Source organism: Fukomys damarensis, unplaced genomic scaffold, assembly GCF_012274545.1.
Source record: "Fukomys damarensis isolate Sample0158 unplaced genomic scaffold, DMR_v1.0_HiC HiC_scaffold_19, whole genome shotgun sequence".
NCBI classification, from domain to species: domain Eukaryota; kingdom Metazoa; phylum Chordata; class Mammalia; order Rodentia; family Bathyergidae; genus Fukomys; species Fukomys damarensis.
Genome location: NW_022900931.1, coordinates 27,667,678 through 27,674,409, shown reverse-complemented (window position 1 = coordinate 27,674,409; position 6,732 = coordinate 27,667,678). Strand labels below are relative to the sequence as shown.

The 6,732-nt window shown below is 47.0% G+C and overlaps 1 long non-coding RNA gene across 3 annotated transcripts in view; it reads left to right on the top strand.

Annotated features, from left to right (window-relative positions):
- LOC104853573 overlaps positions 1-4,425 on the top strand; it is a 15,609-nt gene extending 11,184 nt beyond the window's left edge. Inside the window, exons 2-4 of one of the 3 annotated variants that reach the window (XR_777826.2) lie at positions 372-546; positions 2,352-2,497; positions 4,145-4,425. This is a non-coding gene — a long non-coding RNA (uncharacterized LOC104853573). Of the gene's footprint in view, positions 1-23; positions 547-2,351; positions 2,498-4,144 lie in introns of those variants that run through there. The other 2 variants (XR_777827.2, XR_777825.2) reach the window with 2 other exon arrangements.
- Positions 4,426-6,732: the final 2,307 nt, after the last annotated feature.

The following is a 6,732-nucleotide window of genomic DNA, read 5'->3' as shown; positions in this document are numbered from 1 at the left end:
ATATATTGGGTTTGCTGAGTTAGGTTAGGCAGTTGGGTTTGGGTAAAAGCTATGGGAAGCCAGGCAGTTAGCATTTATTTCCCAGAGTTCCTCCCTCCACCATACCCTAGTTCTGCTGGTCCTGCTGGTAACCAGGCTCAGAGAGGAGGCTAGCTGCTCGAGGGCAAGCACAGCTGGTGCACACAGAGCAGGGTTCACAGCATGGTCTGCATGCAGGGGTCTGGATGTGGCACTGTAGCAGGGCCATGGGACCCAGCATCTGGCCATGGGCGAAAACAAAGCGTGGAGCAGTCAGGGAAACTACCGCTGGCAACTTGATCTTGGCTTTCCTCGGCACAGTCATGGGAGATAAAGTTCTTTCTGTGATGCAGGAGGACTCTGCGTTATTCTCCACACCCTCTCTTCCACAGTCAGAGGAGGAACAGAGATGGGTTGAACTGGATGGAGAGAGATGCCAGTTATGGGTGAACTTCTTTGAGAAAGTTCCAGAAAACGTGCTCAAGGCCATGAGCGATGCCCTGAAGGCCCCTGAGGACTGAGCAGCTGGTGAGTATGTCCATCCGTCAGGGAGATGTGGGCTTCTCGGCATATTTTGGAAGACAGTGTGACTCCTGAACACAAGACAGACTCCCAGCATGCCCAGCTCCTGTCGCCAGCCCCCCCACCCCCCGCTGTGCTGGGAGAGCAAGCAGAGGTGAGCTCCTCCCTGAGGGATACATGGCAGCCCAGCGTGGTGTCTTCCTGGTAGGGCTACTGAACTCTGCCCCAGGCTTCGTCCAGGGTGCCCAGTGCCCTTCCCAGAGCCACATGGGCATGGCCGAGCAGTTCAGCTCCTGGCTCAGCACTCTGGCTCTTGGTAGGGCCAATCTCCATGGTCTTCAGAAAGGTCTTCTCAAAGGAAGGCATAACTGACCCGGGAGGCTAAGGGCTTTCCCCAGAGTGCCCATTTCCTGCCCCTCACCGCCACAAGCCACTTCTCTGGAGCCTCAGGAGCTCTAAGTCCTCCTCACCCCACTGTGCCTTCCTGAATTTTTCCAGGAAAGGCGGCAAAGGGGCTGTGATGGCTGGAGGTTGGCGCCTTGGTGGTTGATGTGAAGCTGGTAGTGAGGCGATGCCTTTGGCCCTGGCTCATTGCCTTGTAAGTGCTCGTTGGAGCCTCTTGTTTGTAGTCTGAGGGCGTTGGGCACAATTCAAGGCCACATAAAAAGCCCCTGCATACATTTAGTTCCGGCCAGGCCATCCCCAAACACTTCTCTGCATTTGGCTAAAACAAAACCAAACAAAAATTTCTTCAGTCATTTGGCATAATGTGAGAACAGGAAGGAAGAGAGAATTAATCTGTGCAGATTATTCTGTTGTCCATGATTTGAAGATGGCAGGGTGGGCTACAGGATGACATTGTTCCCACAGAGACCCCAGCGACTGGGGGCAGGCACCCCCGAAGGTGGCTGCAGAACCATCCCAATGTTAGAGGCTCTAGAGTGAGGGCCTCAGGCAGGTTTTGAAAAAGGTCAAGGTCAGGGCAGCCCGGGGTCCAGAGCATAGTGTCCTCTGGTGGAACCAGAAGCCCAAAGTCTTCAAGCCAGACTTTCAGGGGGCTTTGGAGGTCATTTCCTAGAGGTTCTTGTTGGTGTTTAGGCTCCCTCCCTCCCTCTCTCCCCCTCTCTCTTTCTTCCTTTCTCTCTTGTCAGCTTATCTTAGAATGCTAAAGAAAATCAACAGGTGTGAAGAGGTTTTTGTTGGTTTTTTGATAAGAGCACTTATGGACAAACCCATAGGCACATTTGATATTTTAGTTATGCACATGGTAGTGTCTTGCATCAGGATATTCTGTGGGCCTGGTGACAAAGTTTCAAACTCAGAATTAAGACACAGTGCATGTGCTTTATGAACATACTTCCTGGGATCTGGGACGGAGTATGGGAGATCTAGGATGCATGCTCACTCATGATGGGTGCAGAACAAAAGTGGGGATCTGAGGGGTGGGGGGCCTTCATCCTATTCTCTGATGGGGTAACTGAGGCCCAGAGAGAAGTGTCTTGTCCACAGCCTGTGGATGACAAGGTACTGTGGCACTTTGGTTCACGAACTTAATTCTTTCCACGATTCTTGCCACAAACTGAATCCAATTTGATGGTTAGGGTCAGTGTTGGCCTTACGGGGAAATATGATTTGATTCAAGGACCAAGGTACCACTGTGTTTCGATTTCACTCTGCCTGTCAGCTGCAAAGCAGAACTGTCTGCTCCACCACTCAGATGTTTAATGGACAAGATGCCTTCCCACTGTCTTGAGAATTCTTTCAATGTTTTGTATTCATTTTGAACTCTTGTCATTATCGGGGGTGGGCAGTATTTTACAGTTGATAAAATGAGTTCACCTGGTCCTTGCCACAGTCCTGCTGGAGGTGAAGAGCAGAAGCCATGGTGGTTCGGTCCGTCCCAATTTGAGCCCCTCGCACATGGCGTTGTTTTCCTCCCTGAACAGGAAGTCCCCAGGTAGGTGCTCGCCAGCAACAATTCTGTATCTCACTGATGCTGGGCGTAATGTGCTCTGTCTCTTTGGCTTCTGCCCTGTGGTTGAAAGATAGCTGCTGTCACAATGGACATTATGCAGATATCCCCTATTCAGCAATGGTTTCGACTTATGACCCACTGCTCAGTCATGTGATCTGCTTTTTTTTTGTACAGTTCTGTATATCTTATTTACAGAGCCTCTCTTGTTTTGTACAGCACACCTTGTTTATGCAGTACTGTGATTTCAGCTGATTGTACAGTACTTTTAGGTCTGTTGTACATCACAGTACTGCGCATAAGAGTTATTCAAATAAAAGCAAAGTCATCAACACGGAGTTTCCTCGGACCATTTCTTTGTTCTGAATATTGTACTGTACACATCATACACAATTCCTCATTTAACAACCTAGTCGCAGAAATGGAACTCGATTATTGACCGAGGGATATCTGTATTCATTTTCAACTCAGGATGGGGGCAGGGTGTGCTTCCGAGATTCTGGGTAAAATTGCGCTGTGTCTTACTGCCCAGAAGTATGCTACATGGCCACGCCTGGCTGCGGAGAGCCTGAGTAAGTGCTGTGCATGGAGTTGAGCAGCACCTTGCTGGCCCATGCACAGCTGTCCCACCAGCAAGGCAGAGAAGCATCTGCCACAGGCTGGCTGTGGGCTGCTCCTTCCTTCCCTTAGCTGGTAAGCAGTGATGCTTGGTAGTCTTCTCTCTTTCTGCACACATCTCTCTGCATAACAATCTTGAGGCATAAAATGTTCATTTCAAACCTTATAAAATTCAGGGAAGAATAACAGCAAAATCACCAGTAACCTCATATCCAAAGAGCATTTCAGATGTTAACACTTTGTAGTATTTCCTTCCTGAAAGTTTCCCACACGTACAGAAGTGATAGTGTATTTTGCCATGCTTTTTTCTTTCCTTCTAGGAATGAAATCCAGCACTTTGTGTGCACAGCTCCGATTTGTGTCCCCACCCTTCTGTTGTGCTTTTTCATTCAATAGCACATTGCATTTCCCCATGCTATTAATCTCTTCAAAGTCAAATTATCACTTTTCTGATCACCAAACAAATGCATGCTTGTGGTAAAACATTTTTGCTTATTTAATGAATAGTCCCCATGTTCCCACCTCAGAAGAAAGCTGGCAGCTTCAGAATTTAGTTAACTATTCTCATATTATTGGACATCCAGGTTGTTTCCAGTTTTTTATTGTTAAAGATAATGTTTTGATAAATGTCCTTACACATAGATTCTGTTCACATTTCTGATTATTTCCTTTGTGTCGATTCCTAGAAGTGGAATTCCTGGGTTAAAGAGTACGAGCATGTTTAAAGCTTCTCACACATACTGCCAAGCTGCTTTCTGGAAGCCTTGCAACATTTACACTTACACCAGCATTACAGGCGTGCTCGACTCATTCCTGCGTCACCAGCACTGCCCTTCAGCTTTCTGGGAAAGAGCAGAGTGGAAGCAATCACAAATCCAACTCATTTGGACCAGCAGTCGGAAAAGTAGATTTTAAGCTCTGACTGCTGATATCAGAACTTGTGTGTGACCTGGGCAACTTGCTTCTCAGTTTAGTTAAAAGCACTCACAGTCCCTCTTCACTTCTTTCTGACAGATCCTGGATCTACCAGACCGACCTCTTCTCTGAAGACTTCCAGCTGTAGAGGGTGCTGACCCCAGTGCCAGGGGTTCTCCAGTTGTGTGGTCTGAGGACTGCTTTACAGTTCAGACTTTATTAAGAAACCCAAAGAGCTTTTGTTTATGTGGGTTACAGCATGCCTTCTGAACTTGACTCTAAAACTGAGAACTTTAAAAACTATTCATTAATTTAAAGATAATAATAGGCCCATTGTATATTAACTTATTCACATATTTTATACAAATAGCTGTATTTTCCAAAATTAAAAAATTGTTATGATACAGTAGGGTTGTTTTACATTTTTACACATTTCTTTGATGCCTGCTTAATAGAAGATAGCTGGATTCTCATATCTGTCTGCACCCAGCATGTCAGGTCTCACCCATCACAGCGTCTCTGTCAGACTCCACCAGGAGAAAGTGAGGAAGGACAAAGACTAATGTGGCAAAAACTAAAAGTAGTTTTGGCCTCACCAACCCCTTTTCAAAGGGGACTGAGACTTCAGGACTCCCCAGACAGCACTCTGAAAACCTCCTGCCTTCGCCAGTAAACTGGTTGGGAGGAACACACGGTCCAGTTTTCCCTAAGGAGCCTGCTAGGGGCTTTTGGGAAATTCATGATTCCAAAGAAAAATGTAAGAAAGATGTTATCACATCTGTGACACCAGGAAACATGACAGCTGTTTCCTACCAGCTTGTGGAGGAAACCAGCATAGGAGGAGGGTGAAGCCAAGGGATGGTAGGCAGGCAAGCTGGTGCCTCCTGGGCCTGCTCCGGGCTGGCCTTCGTGTGCTGATAGCAAAGCCAGAGAAAGTGTGCCAGCATGTGTCATGTGAGAGGGGGCATCTGCAAGTGCCCTGCCCTGAAATGAGACACAAGTGCAGGGGACATGGCAGCTGGAACTGAAGAGCCTGCTCTCCCGGCTGGGGAGCAGATAACAGTGATCCACAGCTGTGAATTAACCGAGCCAGCTGTTTCCAGTGATGCCCATTGAGAACCTCGAGGGAGGGGAAATGCTGAAAAACTCAGGATGTGGAGGACTTGTCAGTTATTCTCTTGAGGCCTTCAGTAAAGTTCTATAAGGAAGAGACAAGCTTATGCCCTTTGGAAATGTGAGATAACAGGAATCTTATCTCATAGCCTGAGGAGCCAGGCATCTCCCCAGATGCACCAGACAGACTGCACCAAAGCAGGCTCCCCGCTGGACAGCGCTACCTGACTGCCCAGGGCAGAAATCTATAACCGAGGCTGCTGATCAGGAGTGTCAAAGGCATCCCCAGGCCACACTTGGCCTGTGTTTAGCAAGCCATGGAACTGATGGAACACATGGATCACAAACTGATGGAAGTCTACTAAATTTTAAGGGATTATGATGCCAAAGAAATCACGTTTTTGGTGAAAAAGTGTGATGATATTTTAATCCGTTAGGCAGTTCCCACTCCACTGAATCTGCAGTTGCTGAACTGTACATCTCTGTCATTGGCTGTCTTGGATGTGGCCATTGCAAGCTCACTTTTTCCTGCCCGGTATCTTAGCTCAGATTATTGTCACAAATCACCATAAACTGGAGGCTTCACACCAGTGATCGCCAACCTTTTTGGAAACTGGTTACATGGAAGACAATTTTTCCATGGGGAGGCAGAAAGGGGAATGGTTTTGGGATGATTCAAGCTCATTACAGTTATTGTGTACTTTACTTCTATATAGTAATATTATATAGAATGATATACAGAAATATTTATTATTGCATAATGTAACATTATTTACAAAGTAACATTACATTGTAATAATAATAGAAATGTAATGAAATAATTATACAACTCACCATGATGCAGAGTTAGGTAAATAAAATAATGGGCAGGCCATGCATAGACTAAAATAAGTGCTGGACTCTGACTTAGAGCCTGCCACCAGAGGCAGCCGTAAAACTGAAGTCCATCCATTCACTTGCCACTGTAAAGCCTGCCACCAGATGCAGCTTAATTGTCACTTGCCACTCACTGATAGGGTTTGATAGGCATCTGCAAGCTGTTGATTTATGATGGTCTCAGTGCAGTCAGATGTCTCTGCTAATGTGAATCTGCATTGCAGCTGTTTCCCAGAGCTAGCATCACTGCCTCAGCTCATCACCAGGCATTAGATTTACATAAAGAGCACACAGCTGAGAGCCTCACACATGCAGTTCACAGTAGGGCTCCCCTCTCAGGAGAATCTGACACTACCACTCACCTGACTGGAAGCAGAACTCAGGCTAGAAATTCAAATGGTGCTTCACTAGCTCCTAATGGCCCCAGGTCTACTGGTCCATGGCCTGATGTTGGGGACCTGTGGCTTACACACCATACCTTTATTTTGCATCATTCTTGGATCTGGGATGGCCAAGTCCCAGCTGATTGGGGCCAGCACAGTTCCTGGCCTTAAGAAGGCTGTCCTCTTGCTGTGTCCTCATGTGGCAGGGAGAAGAGAGAGCAAAGAGAAACTCACATCTTTCCTTAGAAGGGAACTATTCCATTGGGGGAAGTCCACTCTCATGCTCTCAAACCTTCCTGAGACCCCACCTTCTAA